Source organism: Somniosus microcephalus, chromosome 1 (genome assembly GCF_052327205.1).
Source record: "Somniosus microcephalus isolate GS21.2 chromosome 1, FLI_Smic_1.0, whole genome shotgun sequence".
NCBI lineage: Eukaryota > Metazoa > Chordata > Chondrichthyes > Squaliformes > Somniosidae > Somniosus > Somniosus microcephalus.
The window spans coordinates 172,493,182-172,502,430 of NC_140987.1; positions in this window are offsets into that span (position 1 = coordinate 172,493,182).

The window sequence follows — 9,249 nt, forward strand, 5'->3', positions numbered from 1 at the left end:
ACTCGCTGGGCGGGCTTAACCAGCCCAATTGGGAAAGTCATGTCGGAGGCCGGGATGGAGACAGGAGCGAGGCCAGGCCACCGACGTCACCTGCCACGGACCCACCGAAGTAAGGAAAATCGTGGCCTTAGTAACATGTCTGTTGCTTACCCTAACTATACTGTAACTGCTCACATGGTTCTGCTTTTCTGCCTACAATTGGGCACTAGTCACACAGGAATGAACAGAGTAGCTGGCCTTTGCCTATTTTAAATTATATTGTGTTCTCACATACACCAGGCACTCTATTATTTCAAGCTATTATTTCAATATGGTATCTCTTTGAGATGACAGCTTTACTCATTTTTTCCCTTAAGTGGTATCATATTTATCACCTATGGCTGCAGCAAGAGTACTCTTCTAATCCTAATGGATTAACATGCTGTACAGTGGAGAGCACTGTCTCCATTTACCTTGGTGCATTTACTTGATATCATTGAATTTCTTTTACATTTCCTTGATGCTTCTCTTGGTTTCAGATGTAGTATTGTTCCTCCCATGCATGGTGGCAGTGGGCTTTAATTGTTGGTTAAGTTGCTATCACAGATATTTGTTGCTAATGAGCCAGCATTTCAGCTACAAACACAGATCGTGCATTCCTGGAACAGACACTAGTCATAATTTTTGTTCCTCCATGCTGTATAGCTGTTTCAGTGATCACAGCTGTCTTTATCACATTTATTAGGGCTGTTAGCAGCTCATGCGGATTGGTGTTTTTTTATGGAGTGATTATTTGCAAGGTCTTCTGCGCATACGCACTGTATGGGGGTGGAGCCTAATCACCGTCCAGTCCCCACCCGAACCGTGCATGTGGACAGGCTAGGGTGCATGGCCCCAATAAGCGTTCTTTACACAAACGCACGGAGTTTAAGGAATAAATTGAATGAACTGCAGGCGCAAATTCAAATTGGAGGGTACGACATGGTAGCCATTACTGAGACATGGCTGCAAGACAGTCAGAACTGGGAACTAACTGTACCAGGTTATAAGGTCGACAGGAAAGATAGGGAAAATGGCAGAGTGGGAGGAGTAGCCTTAGTGATTAAGGAAGGATTTAAGACTGTAGTGGGAGTTGTGTATTGGCTCCCTGGGTAGCAGCTGTAAAATGCTAGATTGTATAAATGCAGAGATTAGACAAGCGTGTAGCAAAGGCAGAGTGGTTTTAATGGGGGATTTTAACTTTCATATAGATTGGGATAAGCAGACTAGCACCTATCAGAAAGGTAGTGAATTTCTTGAGTGTGTCGGGATAATTTTCTACAACAATATGCCCTAGAGGCAACAAGGGGAAATGCCTTATTAGATTTAGTAATGAGCAATGAACCAGATTTAGTTAACAACCTAACGGTGTGTGATCATTTATCCAATAGTGATCATAACATGATTGAGTTCAACGTAGCATTTGAAAGGGAGAAACGCAAAACAGCTACTAAGATTTTAGATTTGAGTAAGGCCGTTCAAAGGGATGAGACAGAGACTGTCCACAGTAAACTGGGCAAATCTGTTAATGGGTAAAACAACAGAAGATCAGTGGGAGATGTTTAGAAAAGAATTTAAGGTGATACAGAACCAGTTTATACCCCTGAGGGGCAAGAGCTCTACTTGCCAAAAAAAAAGCTATGGATGACTAAAAGGGTGAGGGACAGCATAAAACTAAAAGAAAAAGTATACAAAAATGCAAAAACTAGCACAGATCCAGGTGAATGGGAAAGATACAAAGAACAGCAAAGGGTCACAAAACAGATAGAGCTACAAAAAGGGAGTATGAAAGGAAACTTGCAAGGGATATCAACATTTTTTACAATTATATTAGGAAAAAGAGGGTGCTGAGGAGCAATGTTGGCCCCTTAAAAACTGAAAGCAGTGATATTGTTAATGATAAGGAAATGGCGGACATGTTGAATAATTACTTTGCGTCAGTATTTACAGTCGAGGAAGAGGATAGCATGCCAGAAATCCCAAGGAAGCTAAATCAGGGATGGGGACTCAATAAAATTAATGCATGTACAATAACAGTAATGAAGAAAATAATGGCACTAAAGAGTGACAAATCCCCAGGACCAGATGGTTTCCATCCCAGGGTTTTAAAGGAAGTAGGTGAGCACATTGCAGATGCCCTAACTATAATCTTCCAAAGTTCTCTCGATTCAGGAACCGTTCCTTTAGATTGGAAAATTGTGCATGTCACTCCACTATTTAAGAATGGTGAGAGAGGGAAACCAGGGAATTATAGACCAGTTAGCCTAACATCTGTTGTCGGGAAATTGCTGAAGTCTATAATTAAGAATAGGGTGAACGAACACCTGGCAAATTTTCAGTTGATCAGAGAGAGCCAGCATGGATTTGTGAAAGGTAGGTCATGCCTGACAAACCTGATTGAATTTTTTGAGGAGGTGACTAAAGTAGTGGACAGGGGAAAGTCTATGGATGTTATTTATATGGACTTCCAGAAGGCATTTGATAAAGTCCCACATAAGAGACTGTTAACTAAGGTAGAAGCCCACGGAATTGAGGACAAATTATTGACCTGGTTAGGAAATTGGCTGAGCGGCAGGAAACAGGCAGTAGGGATAATGGGCAGATACTCAAATTGGCAGGAGGTGACTAGTGGTGTCCCGCAGGGATCTGTGTTGGGGCCTCAACCATATTTATTAATGACTTAGATGATGGCATAGAAAGTCATACATCCAAATTTGCCGATGACACAAAGATAGGTGGAATTGTCGGCAGTGTAGATGGAAGCATAAAATTACAAAGGGATATCGATAGATTAAGTGAATGGGCAAAACTGTGGCAAATAGATTTCAGTGTAGGCAAATGTGAGGTCATCCATTTTGGACCTAAAAAGGATAGAACAGGGTAATTTCTAAATGGTGAAAGGCTAAAAACAGTGGAGGTCCAAAGAGACTTGGGGGTCCAGGTACATAAATCATTAAAATATCATGAACAGGTACAGAAAATAATCAAAAAGGTTAATGGGATGCTGGTGTTTATAACTAGAGGACTAGAATACAAGGGGGTAGAAATTATGCTGCAGCTATACAAAACCCTGGTTAGACCACACCTGGAGTACTGTGAGCAGTTCTGGGCACCACACCTTAGGAAGGATATATTGGCCTTGGAGGGAGTGCACCATAGGTTTACCAGAATGATACCCGGACTTCAAGGGTTAAGTAACGAGGAGAGATTACACAAATTAGGGTTGTATTCCGTGGAATTTAGAAGGTTAAGATGTGATCTGATTTAAGTTTTCAAGATATTAAGGGGAACAGATAGGGTAGATAGAGAGAAACCATTTCTGCTGGTTGGGGATTCTAGGACTAGGAGGCATAGTTTAAAAATTAGAGCCAGACCTTTCAGGAGTGAAATTTGGAAACACTTCTACACACAAAGGGTGGTAGAAGTTTGGAACTGTCTTCCACAAGCAGCAATTGATGCTAGATCAATTGTTCATTTTAAATTGGAGATTGATAGCATTTTGTTAACCAAAGGTATTAAGGGATATAGGCCAAAGACAGGTATATGGAGTTAGATCACAGATCAGCCATGATCTCATTGAATGGTGGAGCAGGCTCGAGGGGCTCAATGGCCTATTCCTGTTCCAATGTTCCTCCCAGTGGAGGTCAGGGGATCGGGGTGGGAGTAGAGGGGTTTGGAGGTGACAGAGTGGAGCAAGGAGGGGAGAGGAGCTCGGAGTGGGGAAGGGAGAGATGATCGTGGGGTGGGGGAGAGGAGAGGAGCTCGGTGGGGGGAGATGATAGGAGCTAGGAGGGGGAGAGGAGAGGGGATCGGAGGGGAAAGAAAATAGGAGCTCGAGGAGAGGAGCTCGGGGGGGAGGGGAGAGGAGCTCGGGGGGGAGGGGAGAGGAGCTCTGGGGGGGAGAGGCGCTGGGGGGGGAGGAGAAGACCTCGGGGGGAGAGGGGCTGGGGGGTGAGAGGAGAAGGGCTGGGGGGGAGGAGCTCGGGGGGGGAGAGGGGCTGGGGGGGAGAGGGGCTGGGGGGAGAGGGGAGAGGGGGGGAGGAGAAGAGCTCGGGGGGGAGAGGGGCTCGGGGGGGGAGAGGGGCTCGGGGGGGCTCGGGGCTCGGGGGGGGAGGAGAAGAGCTCGGGGGGGAGGAGAAGAGCTCGGGGGGAGAGGGGCTGGGGGGTGAGAGGAGAAGGGCTGGGGGGAGAGGGGCTCGGGGGGGAGGAGAAGAGCTCGGGGGGGAGAGGGGCTCGGGGGGGGAGAGGAGAAGGGCTGGGGGGAGAGGGGCTCGGGGGGGAGGAGAAGAGCTCGGGGGGGAGAGGGGCTCGGGGGGGAGAGGGGCTCGGGGGGGAGGAGAAGAGCTCGGGGGGGGAGAGGGGCTCAGGGGGGAGAGGGGCTCGGTGGGGAGAGGGGCTCGGGGGGGAGGAGAAGAGCTCGGGGGGGGAGAGGGGCTCGGGGGGGGAGAGGGGCTCGGGGGGGAGAGGGGCTCGGGGGGGAGGAGAAGAGCTCGGGGGGGGAGAGGGGCTCGGGGGGGGAGAGGGGCTCGGGGGGGAGGAGAAGAGCTCGGGGGGGGAGAGGGGCTCGGGGGGGGAGAGGGGCTCGGGGGGGAGGAGAAGAGCTCGGGGGGGGAGAGGGGCTCGGGGGGGAGAGGGGCTCGGGGGGGAGAGGGGCTCGGGGGGGAAGAGGGGCTCGGGGGGGAGAGGGGCTCGGGGGGGAGGAGAAGAGCTCGGGGGGGAGGAGAAGAGCTCGGGGGGGGAGAGGGGCTCGGGGGGGGGAGAGGGGCTCGGGGGGGAGGAGAAGAGCTCGGGGGGGGAGAGGGGCTCGGGGGGGAGAGGGGCTCGGGGGGGAGGAGAAGAGCTCGGGGGGGGAGAGGGGCTCGGGGGGGAGAGGGGCTCGGGGGGGGAGAGGGGCTCGGGGGGGGAGAGGGGCCCGGGGGGGAGAGGGGCTGGGGGGTGAGAGGAGAAGGGCTGGGGGGGGGAGGAGCTCGGGGGGGGAGAGGGGCTCGGGGGGGGAGAGAGGCTGGGGGGGAGAGGGGCTCGGGGGGGAGGAGAGGAGCTCGGGGGAGGGGAGAGGAGCTCGGGGATGGGGAGAGGAGCTCTGGGGGAGAGGAGAGGAGCTCGGGGGGGAGAGGAGAGGAGAGGAGCTCGGGGGGGAGGGGAGAGGAGAGGAGCTCGGGGGGGAGGGGAGAGGAGCTCGGGGGGGAGGGGAGAGGAGAGGAGCTCGGGGGGGAGGGGAGAGGAGAGGAGCTCGGGGGGGAGGGGAGAGGAGCTCGGGGGGGAGAGGAGGGGAGAGGAGCTCGGGGGGGAGGGGAGAGGAGCTCGGGGGGGAGGGGAGAGGAGAGGAGCTTGGGGGGGAGAGGAGAGGAACTCGGGGGGGAGGGGAGAGGAGAGGAGCTCGGGGGGGAGGGGAGAGGAGAGGAGCTCGGGGGGGAGGGGAGAGGAGCTCGGGGGGGAGAGGAGAGGAGAGGAGCTCGGGGGGGAGGGGAGAGGAGCTCGGGGGGGAGAGGAGAGGAGCTCGGGGGGGAGAGGAGAGGAGCTCGGGGGAGGGGAGAGGAGCTCGGGGGGGAGGGGAGAGGAGCTCGGGGGGGAGAGGAGAGGAGCTCGGGGGGGGAGGGGAGAGGAGCTCGGGGGGGAGGGGAGAGGAGCTCGGGGGGGAGAGGAGAGGAGCTCGGGGGGGAGGGGAGAGGAGCTCGGGGGGAGAGGAGAGGAGCTCGGGGGGGAGGGGAGAGGAGCTCGGGGGGGGAGGGCAGCGGAGCTCGGGGGAGGGGAGAGGAGCTCGGGCGGGAGGGGAGAGGAGCTCGGGGGGGAGGGGAGAGGAGCTCGGGGGGGAGGGGAGAGGAGCTCGGGGGGGAGAGGAGAGGAGCTCGGGGGGGAGGGGAGAGGAGCTCGGGGAGGAGAGGAGCTCGGGGGGGAGGGGAGAGGAGCTCGGGGGGGAGGGGAGAGGAGCTCGGGGGGGAGAGGAGAGGAGCTCGGGGGGGAGGGGAGAGGAGCTCGGGGGGGAGGGGGGAGGAGCTCGGGGGGGAGGGGAGAGGAGCTCGGGGGGGAGGGGAGAGGGGAGAGGAGCTCGGGGGGGAGGGGAGAGGAGCTCGGGGGGGAGGGGAGAGGAGCTCGGGGGGGAGAGGAGAGGAGCTCGGGGGGGAGGGGAGAGGAGCTCGGGGGGGAGAGGAGAGGAGCTCGGGGGGGAGGGGAGAGGAGCTCGGGGGGAGGGGAGAGGAGCTCGGGGGGGAGGGGAGAGGAGCTCGGGGGGGAGGGGAGAGGAGCTCGGGGGGGAGGGGAGAGGAGCTCGGGGGGGAGCGGAGAGGAGCTCGGGGGGGAGAGGAGAGGAGCTCGGGGGGGAGGGGAGAGGAGCTCGGGGGGGAGGGGAGAGGAGCTCGGTGGGGAGGGGAGAGGAGCTCGGGGGGGAGAGGAGAGGAGCTCGGGCGGGAGGGTAGAGGAGCTCGGGGGGGAGGGGAGAGGAGCTCGGGGGGGAGGGGAGAGGAGCTCGCGGGGGAGAGGAGAGGAGCTCGGGGGGGAGAGGAGAGGAGCTCGGGCGGGAGGGGAGAGGAGCTCGGGCGGGAGAGGAGAGGAGCTCGGGGGGGAGGGGAGAGGAGCTCGGCGGGGAGGGGAGAGGAGCTCGGGGGAGGGGAGAGGAGCTCGGGGGAGGGGAGAGGAGCTCGGGGGGGAGGGGAGAGGAGCTCGGGGGGGAGGGGAGAGGAGCTCGGGGGGGAGAGGAGAGGAGCTCGGGCGGGAGGGGAGAGGAGAGGAGCTCGGGGGGGAGAGGAGAGGAGCTCGGTGGGGAGAGGAGAGGAGCTCGGTGGGGGAGGGGAGAGGAGCTCGGGGGGGAGAGGAGAGGAGCTCGGGGGGGAGGGGAGAGGAGCTCGGTGGGGAGGGGAGAGGAGCTCGGGGGGGAGAGGAGAGGAGCTCGGGGGGGAGAGGAGAGGAGCTCGGTGGGGGAGGGGAGAGGAGCTCGGGGGGGAGAGGAGAGGAGCTCGGGGGGGAGGGGAGAGGAGCTCGGGGGGGAGGGGAGAGGAGCTCGGGCGGGAGGGGAGAGGAGCTCGGGGGGGAGAGGAGAGGAGCTCGGGCGGGAGGGGAGAGGAGCTCGGGGGGGAGGGGAGAGGAGCTCGGGGGGGAGGGGAGAGGAGCTCGGGGGAGGGGAGAGGAGCTCGGGGGGGAGGGGAGAGGAGCTCGGGGGAGGGGAGAGGAGCTCGGGGGGGAGAGGAGAGGAGCTCGGGGGGGGAGGGGAGAGGAGCTCGGGGGGGAGAGGAGAGGAGCTCGGGGGGGAGGGGAGAGGAGCTCGGGGGGGAGGGGAGAGGAGCTCGGGGGGGGGAGAGGAGCTCGGGGGAGGGGAGAGGAGCTCGGGGGAGGGGAGAGGAGCTCGGGGGGGGAGAGGAGCTCGGGGGGGGAGAGGAGCTTGTGGGGGAGAGGAGCTCGGGGGGGAGAGGAGAGGAGCTCGGGGGAGGGGAGAGGAGCTCGGGGGAGGGGAGAGGAGCTCGAGGGGGGGAGAGGAGCCCGGGGGGGGAGTGGAGCTCAGGGGGGTGAGAGGAGCTCGGGGGGGTGAGAGGAGCTCGGGGGGGGAGAGGGGCTCGTGGGGGGGAGAGGGGCTCGTGGGGGGGAGAGGGGCTCGGGGAGAGGAGCTCGATGAGAGGAGGGGAGCTCGGGTGGGGAAGAGGAGAGGCGATCAGAGGGATGAGAGGAGAGGGGCTGGGGGAGAGGAGGGGAGCTCGGATGCGGCAGAGAAGGTCAGGAGCTCGGGGGGAAGGTCAGTAACTCAGTCGGTGGGGAGGTCAGGAACTCGGGAGGAGGGTGGGGTTAGAGCACGGAGAGAACTGTGGGGATGGGGGAAGAACGTGATCAAGGTTTAAAAGGAGGGGTGATGAGAGTGAGATCGTGATCCAGATGGGAAGATGGATCACGTTCTCCCCCCTCTGTTAGACATGGATCATGTTCTTCCAACCGGATTAATTAGTCAATCCCTTCCCATACACGGAGCAGGTGAACAGCCACTTCCCAATGTGAACTCGCTGGTGTGTCAGAAGGTTGGATGCACACGTGCACCCCACACACACGCACGCACCCATTGCTTTATTGACAGGCAAATACTTACTTGCTTCCTGCTGTAGTAGCACCACCTAAGATCTGGAGGCCATTGAGAATTTGCACTTCTTGTTTTCCAGTTCCTATTTTAATGAGGATTTATTAAAGTTGTAGTCTTAGCCTTGGTCCGTCCCTTCATTCTGAATTAAAGAATTTTGATCACTTCCAGAAGAAAAACAAACATAACTCCAAAGCAGTAACTAACCCACTAATTAGAGTATAAAGTATTTTATTTTACCAGCCAAGGGCAACTATAATTACAATTGCAGAACATTAGATAACAGTGGATCTTCAAAAAGCTAACCATAACTCCACTCTGTAGCTGCCTGACAAGACTGCATCAAATTACAGATTGCAGGGTTGTCTACAGCGGGCAGGATCAAATTACACATTCCAGACAAACTGTTTGGTGCGTCTTGTCCTCCAAGGGGACCAATCAGAAATATGGTCCAACCCACTTGTCATAGTCATAGAGTCATAACAGCACAGAGGGAGGCCATTTGGCCCATCGAGTCCGTGCCGGCTCTCTGTAGAGCAATCCAGTCAGTCCCATTCCCCCGCTTTATCCCCGTAGCCCTGCAAGTTTATTTCCCTCAAGTGCCTACCCAGTCTCCCCTTGAAAACATTGAGTGTCTCCACTTCCACCACTTCCGTCAGCAGCGAGTTCCAGGTCCTCACCACTCGCTGCGCAAAAAAGTTTTTCCTCACGTCCCCCCTGGATCTCTTGCACAAAACCTTAAATCTGTGTCCCCAAGCCCTTGTATCATCAACTAGTGGGAACAGCCTTTCCCTGTCTAGCCTATCCAACCCATCATAATCTTGTACATCTCTATCAAATGACCCCTCAACCTCCTTTGCTCCAATGAAAACAAATCCAGCTTCTCCAACCTGTCCTTGTAGCTAAGATTCCCCCAACCCCGGAACCATTCTGGTAAATCTCCCCTGCACCCTCTCATGGGCCTTCACATCCTTCCTAAAGTGTGGTGACCAGAACTGGACGCAATACTCCAGTCGTGGCCTAACCAGCGCTTTATAAAGGTTCAGCATAACTTCTCTACTTTTGTACTCAATACCTCTTATGAAGTCCAAGATCCCATATGCTTTGTTAACCACTCTCTCAATATGTCCTGCCACCTTCAGGGACCTATGCACATTAACTCCCAGGTCCCTCTGTCC